This window comes from Pimephales promelas, chromosome 11 (genome assembly GCF_988280905.1).
Source record: "Pimephales promelas chromosome 11, fPimPro1.hap1.1, whole genome shotgun sequence".
Taxonomy (NCBI): Eukaryota; Metazoa; Chordata; class Actinopteri; order Cypriniformes; family Leuciscidae; genus Pimephales; species Pimephales promelas.
In genome coordinates this window covers 31,309,019-31,323,060 of record NC_142779.1, presented here as the reverse complement: position 1 = coordinate 31,323,060, position 14,042 = coordinate 31,309,019, and the positions used below count along the sequence as shown (strand labels likewise).

General features: G+C 37.6%; 1 long non-coding RNA gene across 2 annotated transcripts in view; it reads right to left on the bottom strand.

Moving 5' to 3' along the window:
- Window positions 1-1,417: 1,417 nt before the first annotated feature.
- Window positions 1,418-14,042, bottom strand: part of LOC120474460 (uncharacterized) — a 215,523-nt gene continuing 202,898 nt past the window's right edge. Inside the window, exon 6 of one of the 2 annotated variants that reach the window (XR_016145606.1) lies at window positions 1,418-3,517. This is a non-coding gene — a long non-coding RNA (uncharacterized LOC120474460). The remainder of the gene's footprint in view (window positions 3,518-14,042) is intronic. The other variant, XR_016145607.1, reaches the window with a different exon arrangement.

Here is a 14,042-nt window from a genome sequence, read left to right as displayed (position 1 = left end):
AGTTATTATAAAGTGTTACCCAAGACAGTTCCTGGTCCCATTGACTTCCATAGTATATATATTTTTCCTTTTGCCTATTTACAAAAAAGTGGAGTATCCCTTTTAAAAAAAAATTAAAACAGCTTTGAAGCTTTGAGACAAAAGCAAGCACAGGTGGACGGAATGAGCGTGAAACCTGAGCTCGGGTCTTTTCTTCGATTTACTTCTGAATCCAGAGGTTCCCGCCGTAGAACATCTGTCGGACTTGGCCAAAGCTGGCACAGTCCCCTGGCGCACACACCGGTTTACATGGCACAGAATCTCAGTTCTGGAGAGGAACTCATCTCCTCACTGGTAGACCGGGTGTCCTCTGTATTTTATTATGTTCTGATTAAATCGAAACGTATTATTTTAATTGAATGTTTAGAGCCAAACCCCTCTGAGCAATAAATTTCCTGCATCTAGCTATCATGTTTCTCCAGTAATTGCATTTACATAAATGATGTTTGATGGAATTATCACACAGGTTATGTGAGCACAGGATAGACACAGAGAATGCTGGAGAGACATGAATGAATGAATACACAAATCAGCTTTGCCCATTAAAAAGCAGAGTAGGCAATTTGTTCCAGAAACATAGTCTCTTCACATCATGATAGCAACTAAGTTAAGTGGTCTATATATATATATATATATCTGTGGAAGGTGTGGGACTATAAAATGAAACCGGGATCTCATTTTTTTTCAAAGTTTGCTACTGTATAGCCGCTCTGAAAATCGCTTCTATACATTTAAAAGGGTGATGAACTGAGAAATCAAATTTTCCTTGAGCTTTTGACATCAAAGAGGTCATCATATTATAAGAATATCCTGTAAGTTTCAGAACTGAAAACGTCCTTGTTAGTCCAATAAAAGCTTTTATTGACACCAGGCTCAGCAAACGACTCGTTTTTCAAAGTGGGGAACTATGACGACAAAGAGGATAAAACACCACCCCCGCAGAAAAAGATCAACGCCTACTTCAACACGGCCAGTTTAGCCCCGCCCACCGATTCACGCATTACACGCATAGCTAAATAACATAGATTCCTACCTCGTGATGACAAACCGGATCTAACTACCGAACGATACAGAATACTGTGCAGTGCCTGGTTGTGGAAGAAGACAGTCGCTGCATAAGCTTCCTCTGGATTCCAATAGGACTGCATGGATAAACTTTATTTTTAATGACATTCCAGCTGATGAGGTAAAACATTGTCAGTTCGCTTTATTTCACTGAGCATTGTTTTGTAAACAAGACTGGATTTGCAAACCGATCAAGAGTAAAGAACGCTGCTGTGCCGTCTATATTGGATCTGACAGGAATGGTGCAACACACGAACTCTGGGTCGAACATATGGTCAAATCATTCCGGTCGCCATTTTACAACATTGGACGTTTTCAAAACAATTTCCCCCATGTGCATCGACTGGTGAGTTGAAACTCATTATAATATGCAGTTGTTATCCACGCACAGCAGTGGGCTTCAGTGCAAGACGCCCATAAAAACCGAGCGTTTTTCAGCTACGCTCAAAACTAGGGTAGAAAGTAGCCTTTTTTCACACTTATTCATTTTGATGTTTTTGAATGCAAAAACTAAGCGAACGTCATAAGATGACCTCAGCCAACAATAATACAATTTAAAAAGCCAGTTCATGACCCCTTTAAAACTAATGGACAATCATTAACTATGCCAAAAATGTGGTCACATTCCATTACAAGAAAGTACTATGATGGTACATGCAGTTAATTTGATAGTAAAAAAATGGTAATATATCAAAGCTGAATTACCTCCATATATTGTTCCATGCATTTATATGGTCCCAAAGTAACTTAAAAGAACATCATTATTACCAAACATTCTGTTTTATTCTGTAAGATTTCATCTAAAACGTTATATGCTTTAAGATTCTGTTTGCACATTTTTTTATGACACGCTTCGCCCTCATAGTCGAATTACCTTTTTCTTTTCTCTTTTTGTAAATCTTATTATTGTCAAAGAAGATTATCATTATATTACAATTACTTCTATACTTAATAAATCGTACTAACATGTTCCCAATGTACTACCATGTTGTACAATTCATTTTATTTTATGTAAAATATAATATAATGTATTTATTTTTACTTATTTAACATCACTGGATGTTTTTTTTTTCTCTTTTTTGCATTATTTTAGCTTGTTGACATCTCAGGAATAACCCATGTACATTATCTAAAAAAATAATAAAAAAAGGATTTATATTCTTTACCCATCTGGCTGTGCATTTGAACCTATTTGGGTTTAAGCCGTTCCATCTCTATGACTGATAGATCTGGGAAACCCTCCACAGGAACACACTTACCCAGCTCTTAAAATAGACATTATTAAGGGCAAAGTGATTAAATCAGTGAGAGGCTCACACTGCTGGATTCTTCTGGCCAGGGTCAGTGCCCCAGTTATTTTAAGGACGATGCAATTAGAGCAGTGTTAATTTACAAAGGAAATTCTTCGTCTATTTAAACACCAGAGTCGTCCATCAACATCGGGTGTATAATTACAACGTATAATACTCAGTTTCTGCAGTCATTTGAATACAATAAGTATCATGCAGGGCCCGCTATTAATGTGCCACTCAAACCCTGACACCGGCGCAGCACTAATGCAAGTTGCCCCGTCAAACCTGTAAGTAATGGGACGGGGTAAAGCGATCTACTGTAACATGAAGACCACTTGTGGCATATATACACACTACTTCAAAGATTTCAAGAGGATGTCAGCTATTGATGGAGGCTGGATCAGAAGACAATACATGTGCTTGAAGAAGAATAGAGACGCTGCTGGACCTCAAAGGCTGCTTTTTATTTCCAAAGAGACACAGTCAATTTGGAGAGAATGTCCATTAGGTTTTATTCTTGTCTCTCAGAAATTTGTAATGGGTTTTAATCTTGACTTGATATTCTTTCTACCATGGAACACTAAATAAAGTGTTTTTGTCAGAGGGACTAAAACAACATTGGACCCCATTGACTTTGATTTGTAAAAGAAAAAAAAAATGGCTCTGAGCTTCCACAGAAGAAAAAAAACTGACCGATTTGGGATGAAATGAGGGTGAGTAAACAGAATTTCTATGATTGGGTAAACTGTCCCTTTTTGCATTAATGCACATGGCAAAAATAATGATTGTTACCAAACAGGTTTCTCAAAAAAAAAAAAAAAATCTATTATTCGCTCAAAAAGTCATTGCATTTATAAACCTGCGCCGTTGACATTGAACAATCGCATACATCCCACACAATCTCTATAAGGGAGGGAAAAAAAAAAGATGTTTTACACTGTCTAAACCCAAGGTTGTATTTTATCCCCGAAGATGTTTGGAGACGAGCAGTCTGCTTAAGGCCTCAGCGCTCAGCGATCCTATTAAGAAGTGCCTTGTAAGAGCTTTCCTTCCCTCCTCTCAGGAAATGGCTGCTGTAATGTCTTTCCCTCACTGTTTTGGAATGCTGCTCAGCTCCCATGCTGGGAAAATAAGTGAGAAAGAGAAAAATGATTAAATCATTTTTTTTCAGGGGGGCCCTCTTAGAACAACATTGGTTACATTGTCAAAGGCCGATTCAGTGCTTGTGTTACAGAGGCTGACTCGCTTCCAGGGAGTTTTTTGAGCCTCGCGCCGCATGTGTAGAAGCCAGCTAAAATACGCCTGGGCTCGGGCGCTTCTTGCGGAGATCGAGGACTGTTGCCGACTGCGAGTGGCAAACGCAGGTTACGCTGAAAGGATAATTTGCAGCACACGACACGGCTGGAGACCGTAAACTTGTTCTCCTAGACTCCCTCGGAGCGCGGGATCTCTTCTTCCACCAGAGAACTGCCCATTCCAGTCTCAGTGGCTGAAAAATGATATCATAATTAGCAATCTGAGTGAAGGCTGATGCGCTATCTAAGTCCCATCTTAGCTTTTGTCGTGATTAAGGGCATGGTACGATGCCTGGGGGCAGTCTCCTCTTGTTTGAATGAGACAGATTGTATTACCGGTCCCGCACCAGACAGACTAGGGCAGGTAGCCCATCAACAAACTGCTTTATGATGGCGAGACAGCGAGCACGCTAGCATTGTCAATGCTGGCAGCTCACTGGGTTTTGAGTGTCACGTCAAAGGCTTTTTCCCCCCCTCATCTTTGAAATGCCGAACAGGAGGCTGTAACACAACTGCACGGCTTGGCCGAAAAGGGAAAACAAACAAAAAAACTTCAGTCTTGATTATCTGCCTCATCTGATCCAATTACCAGAGAGCTTTTACAATAATTCTAGTGTTATTTGGGGGGGTGTTTTAAGGCTCTCCGATTTGATGCTTCATTCAGATTAACTGGCGAAAACATCAGACTGAGAATGCCTCGACATGCACAATGCACAGCGAAGTAATATCAGGTAGACAACTAAATTAAGAATTACATTGGCTCTGTTCCAAAACCTAAAACAGCAAGGTGTTTTATGTACACCGACTACACAGGCAGACGCACTCTTAAAAAAACAGTTTCATATAAAAAAACTTTCATAGAAAAGCAACATATTGAGCAAAAACTTGCATTTTTGTCAAAGACTACATCCAGATTGGGTTCAGAACCATGATCAAAACATAGATGGAGTAGATTAAGCCCATCAACACCCCGGAGTTTGTACAATACCATACCTCATCCTGAGTCAACATTTAATTCGGTAACATTAAGTTTTGAAACAACAACAAAAACAACAACAAGTTTTCTATGCCATGTGTTGATCATGATTACGTTATTTTATCCATAGATATCCACAATAAAGGCTAGATATCTCGTCCATGCTGCTGGCCAATGGAGGTCGACGTCTGCACCTGGCTGGCGGCCATCTTGTCACAGGCAGCTAGCTCACCCGTAACTGTTTTAATGGTGCATGTACTTTTCAAATAGCCATAACTTGCTCAATTTTCTACCGATTTTCAAATGGTTTGGTTTGTTATGAACATCTTAGATGTAGTTATGACACTGCATACTTATAAATAATAAGTGTATAAATAAATAATCCTCCAGAATTATAGCCACGTTAATAATGTTTTTAAGAAACCAAACCGTTTGGAAATCCGTCAAGATTTCAACGAGATAAGAGTATTTGTGTTTGTGCTGATCACTCGTCTTACATCACTCTGTGACAAGATGGCCGCCGGTGATGACGATAAAAACTCCGCCGTAAGACATCTAACCTTTATTGTGGATATCTATGATTTTATCGATGCATATAACATGTGCTATTGCTTTTTTCTGCTTCTTCTTCACCTGTGTTTTGATCAGGAGATTCAGTACTCTTTCAGAAGATGTGTAATAGCGTCCCCTACCATGTAACAGTGAAAACACAGGTATGCCGTAAATTTCCATCAATGGTGGGAAAGAGTTAAAGGTGCTCTAAGCGATGTCCCACATTATTTTAGGCCCAAACATTTTTTGTCACATACAGCAAACATCTCCTCACTATCCGCTATCTGCCTGTCCCCTAAACACACTGTAAAAAACATCTATGCAGATAACCCAGGCTCCACAAATAGCAACAAAAACAAACTGCGGCAACCCGCTCCACGAAACATAACAAACTGTTCCAGCCAATAACAGACAAGGAGGCCCTGGGGGTGGGGTTTTGGCGGTCAGTGCAGATGAGGGAGGGTCTATCTAGCCTCCATTTTGTTTGAAAATACTGTCACACATCACCCAACATCGTTTAGAGACAAGCGATCCCCCCCCCACCCCCCCTTGAAACCTATAGAGTGTAACTGGAATGGCACCTCATAAGTGATTGATTTGGTAAACTCTATAAGCAGCAACTCTGAGCATCACACAATTGGTTTTAGTAGTGTTTACTGTTAGCATGTTGCTAAGCTAATACAATAAACTCCAATAAGCAATACAGTTTAGCAATACATTTCGGTATCCAAATAATAGTATTTACTGTACTGTATAATAAACACTTCCCTTGCTTAATCCACCATCTTGAATTGATTATTTCATTGACCTAGTTGCAATGCACTGTGGGAATGTGTTCTCTGCAAAGTCAATATTTAGCATTACGCAGACTACATTTTGACCTTAAGCTGCTAAAAGTAAAAAGACTCCAATAATGCTTGAGGAAGTGGGTCTGGGCGTGAGTTAGGATGGGCCGCCCTGTCAGCGGGTCAACTTTGATGCGCACACGTTTGGCAAGCACAACTTCTGCTGTCAAAGCCTATTAAAAGCAGTTTACATGTGCATGTCCGATTTGATGAATATGTATGTGACCTCCTTCTCTGGCGGTTGCCCACTCGGCGGCACAGGGGCCCGGGGCTCCTCGGCTTGCATAAAGGCGGCGCTTTAACACTGCCATGAAGCGACTCCCCTGTGCCTGGCCTGACCTTTAACTCTGTGGATTTAACTGGGGGATAATGGAGAGAGAAAGGGTTAGCCTTAAGACAGACAAGAGGTGGATCTACTGATTTAAAATTCAGGTTCTGACACGCCTTAATGAAATAATCCCACCGAGCTTGTCTGGGGCGTATCTTGTAAAGGAACGTGGTATATAATAATCTCCTTTGATTTCAACAATTTAAAAAAGGATCCATTCTGGGAAACCCAGAGGAAATTGTCTTTACTTAAAGGTTGTTCTTTCATTGCTCGGGAGACTTAATTTAGCTCTTTTCAGTCAAGGCAAGACACTACAGGCAATTTTTTTCTTTGCCTTTTTCTTTTCATTTCATGCACTGATCAATTTTGAGATTTTGGCCTATTTTGCTTCCATAAAAAGTCTTCTTTCAGGCTAATGAGTAAAAAAAAAAAAAAAAATCCGCCTCGGCTCATTATAAAAACGTACCTGTGGCAACATTTTTGCAAGCGACGAATACGTTATCATTGTGCACGTTTTGCGACGGTTTCAAAGTGAAATGTCCAGTGAGTGGCCCTAACAAAGTCCAGTGAGTGGCTTTTTTCTTCTTCTTAATATACAGTATATCTTAAAAAACAGTCACTGCCATTGTATTGTCTCAAGATTCAGACGAGTAATGTTTTTTTTTTTTTTTTTTTGTTAATGCATGTTTATAAAGGCCACTTAAATACCCTAATTAAACTCATGTCTAATCCAGGCTAAATCAAAGCCCTGTCCGTGAAACTGGCCATACTTAGAGTTCAATTGCCATATCTTTAATGGCGTTTTCTCAAAATGTGTTCTTTCCATCAGTCAGAACTTTCCTGTTTTATTCCTATTTATATTCTGAAGGTTTTTACAGACGTTTTTTCTTTCTTTCTGATATATACCAAAATGAAACAATGTTTAAAATGTTCAGATTTATGTTCTAAAAAATGTATGCAAATTATTGCATATTCAATCAGCTAATGCATCATTTTCATATTAAATGTAAGTACAGAAAACTTGAAAACTAATAAAATAATCTTATAAACGTATTAGGAGATTAATCAACTGGGATGTTGTGTCAAATTTTGTATTATCATTTTTTTTTTTTACCCTATGGTGTCTTGACTTGTCTTTTACCTAAAATGACTAGATAAAATAAAAATAGAAGGAAATAAGAACATTTTTGACATGCAGAATATGAAGCTATAGAATTGTGTATGGTGTGGTTTAAAGTTCAAAATGCATTGTTTGTTCTTGGAAGAATATGATGACGAATGAGCAGTTTGGGATTCTTGAGATGAAATTTTGCAGGTTAAAAAGAAACTAAGGTGACCATTAGCTAAAAAAAAATAGGTTTGCAGAAATTCTGACTTCAGAACCTCTAACTCTTAGTAGATCTGACAACAGTTTGATGTTTCTGAAATATCTTCTACACTTCTGTGGAAGACTTTTGACATAACTGAACAATTTTTCTAAGTCTCTATTTGCTCTTCATCTAATTCATGTCGATGAGAAACTGATTTGATGTAATATTCGAGAGTTTCTTGTTGTCTGGGAATATGAGAGAAGAGATTATGCACCTATATAAGTCACATTTATTTACAGTATATAGCGCTTTTTACAATACAGATTGTTTCAAAGCAGCAGAGATAACAGGAAAATGCAACAAAGAAAATAGCGTCACAGATTAAGTTAGTTCAGTGATGTTTAATTTTGTTGCAAAAAAGTTATTAAGAGGTGACAAAAGCTGTCGTGCGTCAACATGTGCCTAATTGATTTGACATCTTATTTACCTTATATACCTAGTATTCTTGATTAAATAACTTGTACAAGTGTCTCGGAGCTATAAAATGAGAATGTCTTCCATTACAGATGGATTGTCTTTAGTGACCTCTCTCATACAGATGTAATTGGAATCCTTAATAATTGTCACCTCTGGAAAAACTAATTAAACAGTGGCCAAGGTCAGACTGGCTTTGGTAATTAACAAGGGAGCAAGCTGAAGGTAATGATCATCAGCACTGCAAGGGCACGTAAAGATTGTGTGTGTGCGCACGCGTGCGTGTGCATGGCCAGATGAAGAGTAGAACATCAACCCTGCTGTAGGCCTGAGATAGTGAGAGAGAGAGACAGATGGACTGAGACAAACCTTCCCAACAAATCATAGACAGAATGTGCTAGTACTTCCTGACCTGCCCTGAACATCCACAAATTAGCTATACTTACATAAAACGTACAAGAGTGAAATGCAAACTGTGACCTAAGGTGATAGGGTTCAAATGTAAAAGCTATACCTTAAAATCCCCATAAGCTTGATGAAATCAATGCAAAACATGGATTATTTCTGCAGTTTGTTTATAGCTGCTTAGCAACATATCAATTTAAATACACCATATTAATATGCTAAGTATGTGTTTATCATTTTAAGCTTCCTTAGCATCATAGGAGAGTGTATGTTCTAGTGGCTATAGAAACCTTCAGCAGTTATTTAATATAGCACATAATTTCAGTGTCATGTATTAACATGCTGTCAGTCCTCCTATTGTATTACCCCTGAACCTCAAAACATGCAATTTAGTAATTTTCTATGCAAAACAATGAGTTTCACTGTGGAAACCAGAAGCTGATGTAACAATATCTTCCTCATTAAAGTACACTTCAAAGGGGACTTGAGGTAGAACTGAAAGTATTAAATATGCATACCAGTTGTAAACGCTGCAAACAGTGAAAATGAGCTTAAGGATAAAGATTGTTCTTGAAGTGCACGTAATTGTACTGAATTTTCAGAAAATTGTAATTTAAAACATTTTAAATCATTATGTTTAAATAATCTTTTGTTGTTTAAAGAAGTCCATTTAAGGTTACATTTAAAGTTATTATAACTGAATTACAAATGTGTAATTGCCTATATATTTAAATACATGGCAAACAAGTTTCAATAGAAATTACATTAAAGTATATTTTAGTTTATTATATAACCATTTTTCAGAGACAATTATGCAAGGCCTACTTTACATCTTCTTTTAAGTTCACACTATATTAGTTTAAAGTGTGTTATTTCTGTAACAAGTACTCTTTTTAAAGGAAGCCTTAGATAAAGTGTTTTTTTTCACAAGGGGAGCTACAGTATTTACATGGTCTGACTTTTCAAAAACTACTTTTGTTGGTGTAAACTAATTCAGTGAGATTGATTTAAACTAGTGCTGTCAAACGATTAAAATATTTAATCGCGATTAATCGCATTAATGTCATAATTAACTCACGATTAATCACTCATTTTTATCTATTCTAAATGTCTTTTGATTTCTTTTTGTTACATTATTTTTTCTCATTTTAATGCTCTTGTCAACATGGAAAAGTGGATCGGCTTGTTTAGTGCAAATGTTTTTTTTACTATTATTGAAAATAACATTGGAATAGTGTTCAATTTCACACTAACATATATAAATAATCTCTCACCCAATGTAACACTGTCTATCAATAAAAGGGTGAAAGAAATACTGACGAGGTCCTGATATTGACGAGGGGGTGGAGAATTCGCATCATCTGTGTGTGTGTGTGTGTGTGTGTGTTTGCTTGGCCATCATCAAGTGGTGTTTCAGGCTGGACATGCTGCGATGATGATCGCTCAGTTCACAATGACAAAACACACACAGATCACTTGGTCTTGTCAATGGGACAATTTGGCAACTTTTTAAAAGTAAACTTTCCATTCAGAATCGTCTAAGGGCATCCATTTCGGCGTCTCACACTCGTCATCCACTCAAAATGTAACGTTACTATTTGGCCGGCTCGCAAGCCGAAACGAGTGTGTGGGGCACAAAACGTCCTCGCGCTGCGCTCTAAACCCTTTCATTTCAATGGCTGGCGCTGCGCGAGGACGTTTTGTTGCTTCTTCGACCAAAGCGCAAGCGGATCTAGCTAGAACGGAAACAAAACAACAGGCACTCCGCAAACACACGTTTCGGCTTGCGAGCCGGCTTTGAGTGGATGACGAGCGCGAGACGCCGAAATGGATCTGCAAAAGCATAGAAAAAAACTACAAAGTTTGCTAGGACAAAAAGACAGTTAATCGCGCGCTAAAAAAAAAAACGCCGTTAAAATGGGTTTGCGTTAACGACGTTAATAACGCGTTAAACTGACAGCCCTAATTTAAACAGATTCCATGAAATCTAAATTTGAAGATAGCATAGTCCCTATTAGGCCATCTACTCTAAATGTTTGTGTGATCGCTTTGCCTGATAGCTTAGATAAGTGATCACACACCTTTCCTCAATTTAACATATGATTTGATATAATAATAAGTATAAGGAATGGAAATAGTGATGTTAGCCTACACTCTAAAAAACGATTCGTTGGCCGAACAACCATTACTTATAAAAGTAATTGGATCAAACATAAAAAATTAAGTATTCATAACTTTTCAACGTTTACTTAACATATATAGTGTGTGTAACTCAAAAATATAAGTTACTAGGTGCACTTAAATGTATGTATAAATAAAATGAAAAATACATAAGGCATGTCAACTTGCGTCAAAATTAAGTAAATCTAGCATATCATTTTAAGTACTATATGAGCCACGTGATATGCAATTTCCCGTGATGCCTATCCAGACAAAAATTTTAAGCCATTTATTTCACAGCACATGTGAAGACGTTGAGAAGAGGTAAGCTTATTTTTTGTACTTAGGCCTACACATGATCATTTATTGCATTTTTGGTCAATAAATTTACTTTTAACTGAATTTCAGAATTGCTACAAATTTTGCATCAACAATTAGAAACGTGTTACTTACGAATGTAAACGTTTGTAGTCCACATGTAAATGAATGAAATAAGTGTTTTGCACGCGAGTATTTGAAGAGTATATTGTGTTTTTTCAAAATATATGACCATGATGTTGGCTTATGCATTAATGGTGTGTTCACATAGAACGTGAATTTAATTATTTGCGATAGCAGATTACATTCATAGTCAATGCAAAGACGCGAAGACGCATCATTCGCGCCGGGCGTCGCGAATTGGGTGACTCGTTTGCCGCGAACGTCTTCCTCGGTATAAATTTGAACTTGAGCGGGCTGCGGAAGATTCAAGCATCTAACTAGACGCGACGTGTTTGACGCGTTCGGTTACCAATTCGGACGGCGCTTTCTCCCCCACGGATAGCCTAGATTATAGGCCTACTTTATTAGCGAGTTGTTTTGGATAAAACAAATGTACCTTGCATATTTACAAATTCCCATATTCTCTATCTATACATGGATCGCGTGGAAGGGGGCTTTGGGCGCGGGTTAGCCTACTTTTGGTAACGTTAACATAAATATTACATCCAAAAACACATTGCCTACAGCTCCGTGTGCACAATTTATCATTAAATAATGGCAATCTTGATTCTAGCACAATATTATTTTTAAATGACAGCGACAATTCAGTAAATTAAACCTTCAAAATTATTATCAAAATAAGTAAATACCCTTTAAACAAAAGTTTAGCTTCAAATAAAGATAGATCTTTACTGTTTTCCAGTAGTTGTTTTTGAAGAGATTTGTTCAAAACCTCTGGACAAAAGTCATTAATTAACTTCTATTTTGTTTAAATTAATAGATATTAATAGACTAATTTTTATATTTATAGGCATTTAATAATGGACTAATTTGTTACATTTAATTGTTTTTTATTGATTTTTGAAAAAAATAAATATTTAGGCCTATATATCTTCTGCCCATCAAGCCTTCATTTCTTTGATCCAAGAAAAAACTGTAATATTGTGACTATTATTATTATTATTTTAACAACTATTTTCTATTTTAATATATTTTAAGATGCAATTTAAAAGTTTTGGGTAAAAAATAAATAATAAAGTGAAATGCTTTATTGTGTGTGATTTGCATGTTTAATTTATTTTAAGACATGTAAGCTGAAGATCTAAAATAAGTTAAAATGGTTGGTTCAACTGATTTAATTGTCTTATTTTTATATATAAATTAGCTTAAATGTTTATTTAACAGAACTAAGATTTGTTTTGATCTCACATGGCCTGCACTGTGTTGGATTTACTTAAAAGATATATGCACCATTTTTGCGTCATACTTTTTAAGTAATCCGTAATCATTTAATTAAGTAAATTTTTAACTTGGAATAATTTTACATAAAATAAACTTAAATATTTTAGTTCACGTGACATTCTTTACTTAAAAATATATGTAACGTGATGCATACATTTTTAAGTAAAGAATGTTGCGTGAACTCAAATAATTAAGTACATATAACAAAGATTTTCTTGTTAATTTTAAGTAAAATTATTCCAAGTTGGGATTACTTAAAAAGTATGATGCAAAAATGGTGCATATATATTTTAAGTAAATCCAACACATCATTTTTTAGAGTGTAAGCACATCAGTTAGAGATTATGACTTCCCATTGTACTTGTAAATTAACCCCTGTCCCTTTGAGATAAACCTCCATTCCCAGCCAGTAACATCCTCTGACTTTCCCAAAGGCTGAACTGGAAGGAAGTCAGAGAAGGGAAATTACACTTGTCGCTATTAATGTCCCAACGCAGACATTTCCCAAGCACTGGGGGACAATGTGCTTTCTGTGCCTGTCCGTGACACTGAAATGGAGCACTTTGTGTGTGGTGGCACCAGAAGAGAAAACATAGCCGCCGGGCCGGCGGCCTATAATGTGTGGCGGTGATTCAGCAGTCAAGTATGTCACACTTATCTATATTTTGTGTGTACACAAATAAAATTGGAATAGTTGGGCCATTAGTAATAGAGGGGTGCACACAGGAAGTGCAGGGTTCAAATGGGCAAGGTCATGCAAGCAGACTCCAGCGACCCATCCGTTAGCTTGTCAGAGCCTAGTTACTTCACACTTATTCCTCTGCAGCGTCATGTCATTTGTGATTAGCCGAGCAACTCGCTAAAGGCCGCGGTGTCGGACAGCCAAATTCCTCTGGACAAGATTTGTTTTCTTTCCCATTGATCATTGGGGGCCGATGACTGATTCTCAGCAAAGCTGAAATACTGCAGATATTTTCTTTAGAGTTTAGCCATGAGGACAGAGTGAAGAGAAAAGACACAGGGTTCAGTCTCAAGGACAAATCCCACCAGACAATTCAATCATTTTGCTAGCTTGCTGTCTGGAGCTCTGCATTAAAAGTAGATCCATAATTTACGTAATAATTTATTTTCCTCAAAGTTCAGATTCTTGTACCAAAATAGCCATAATGGAGCTTTATAAGCATTCCCTTTCAATTTGTCACTATGAGTTACGTCAGTGACTGACGAAATGAGGGTTTCCCTAGAGAGCCCCATCATCTTCGAGTTATTAGAAAACGAGCCAATGGGTCTGCGGAATTTGCATCGTGAACTCCGCCCCACCATGTGTGTATAAAAGGAGCCTTGAGTATAATCTCGCATTATGTTTCTACTACGGAGCCGAAATGATTATGTGCTTCTCTAGAGCAACGAGCGTCTCTCTCAGTCGGTGTTGCGGTGTCTCACGACTTCGGCCATATCCCGGAAATGAAGACTCCATCCCCAGACGGTTCAGCTGATTTGGGAACAGTTCAGTGGCGCACAGGTAGATCTGTTTGCCTCCCCAGACACTTCCCTTTGGTTTGCTTCCCATTGCCCATTG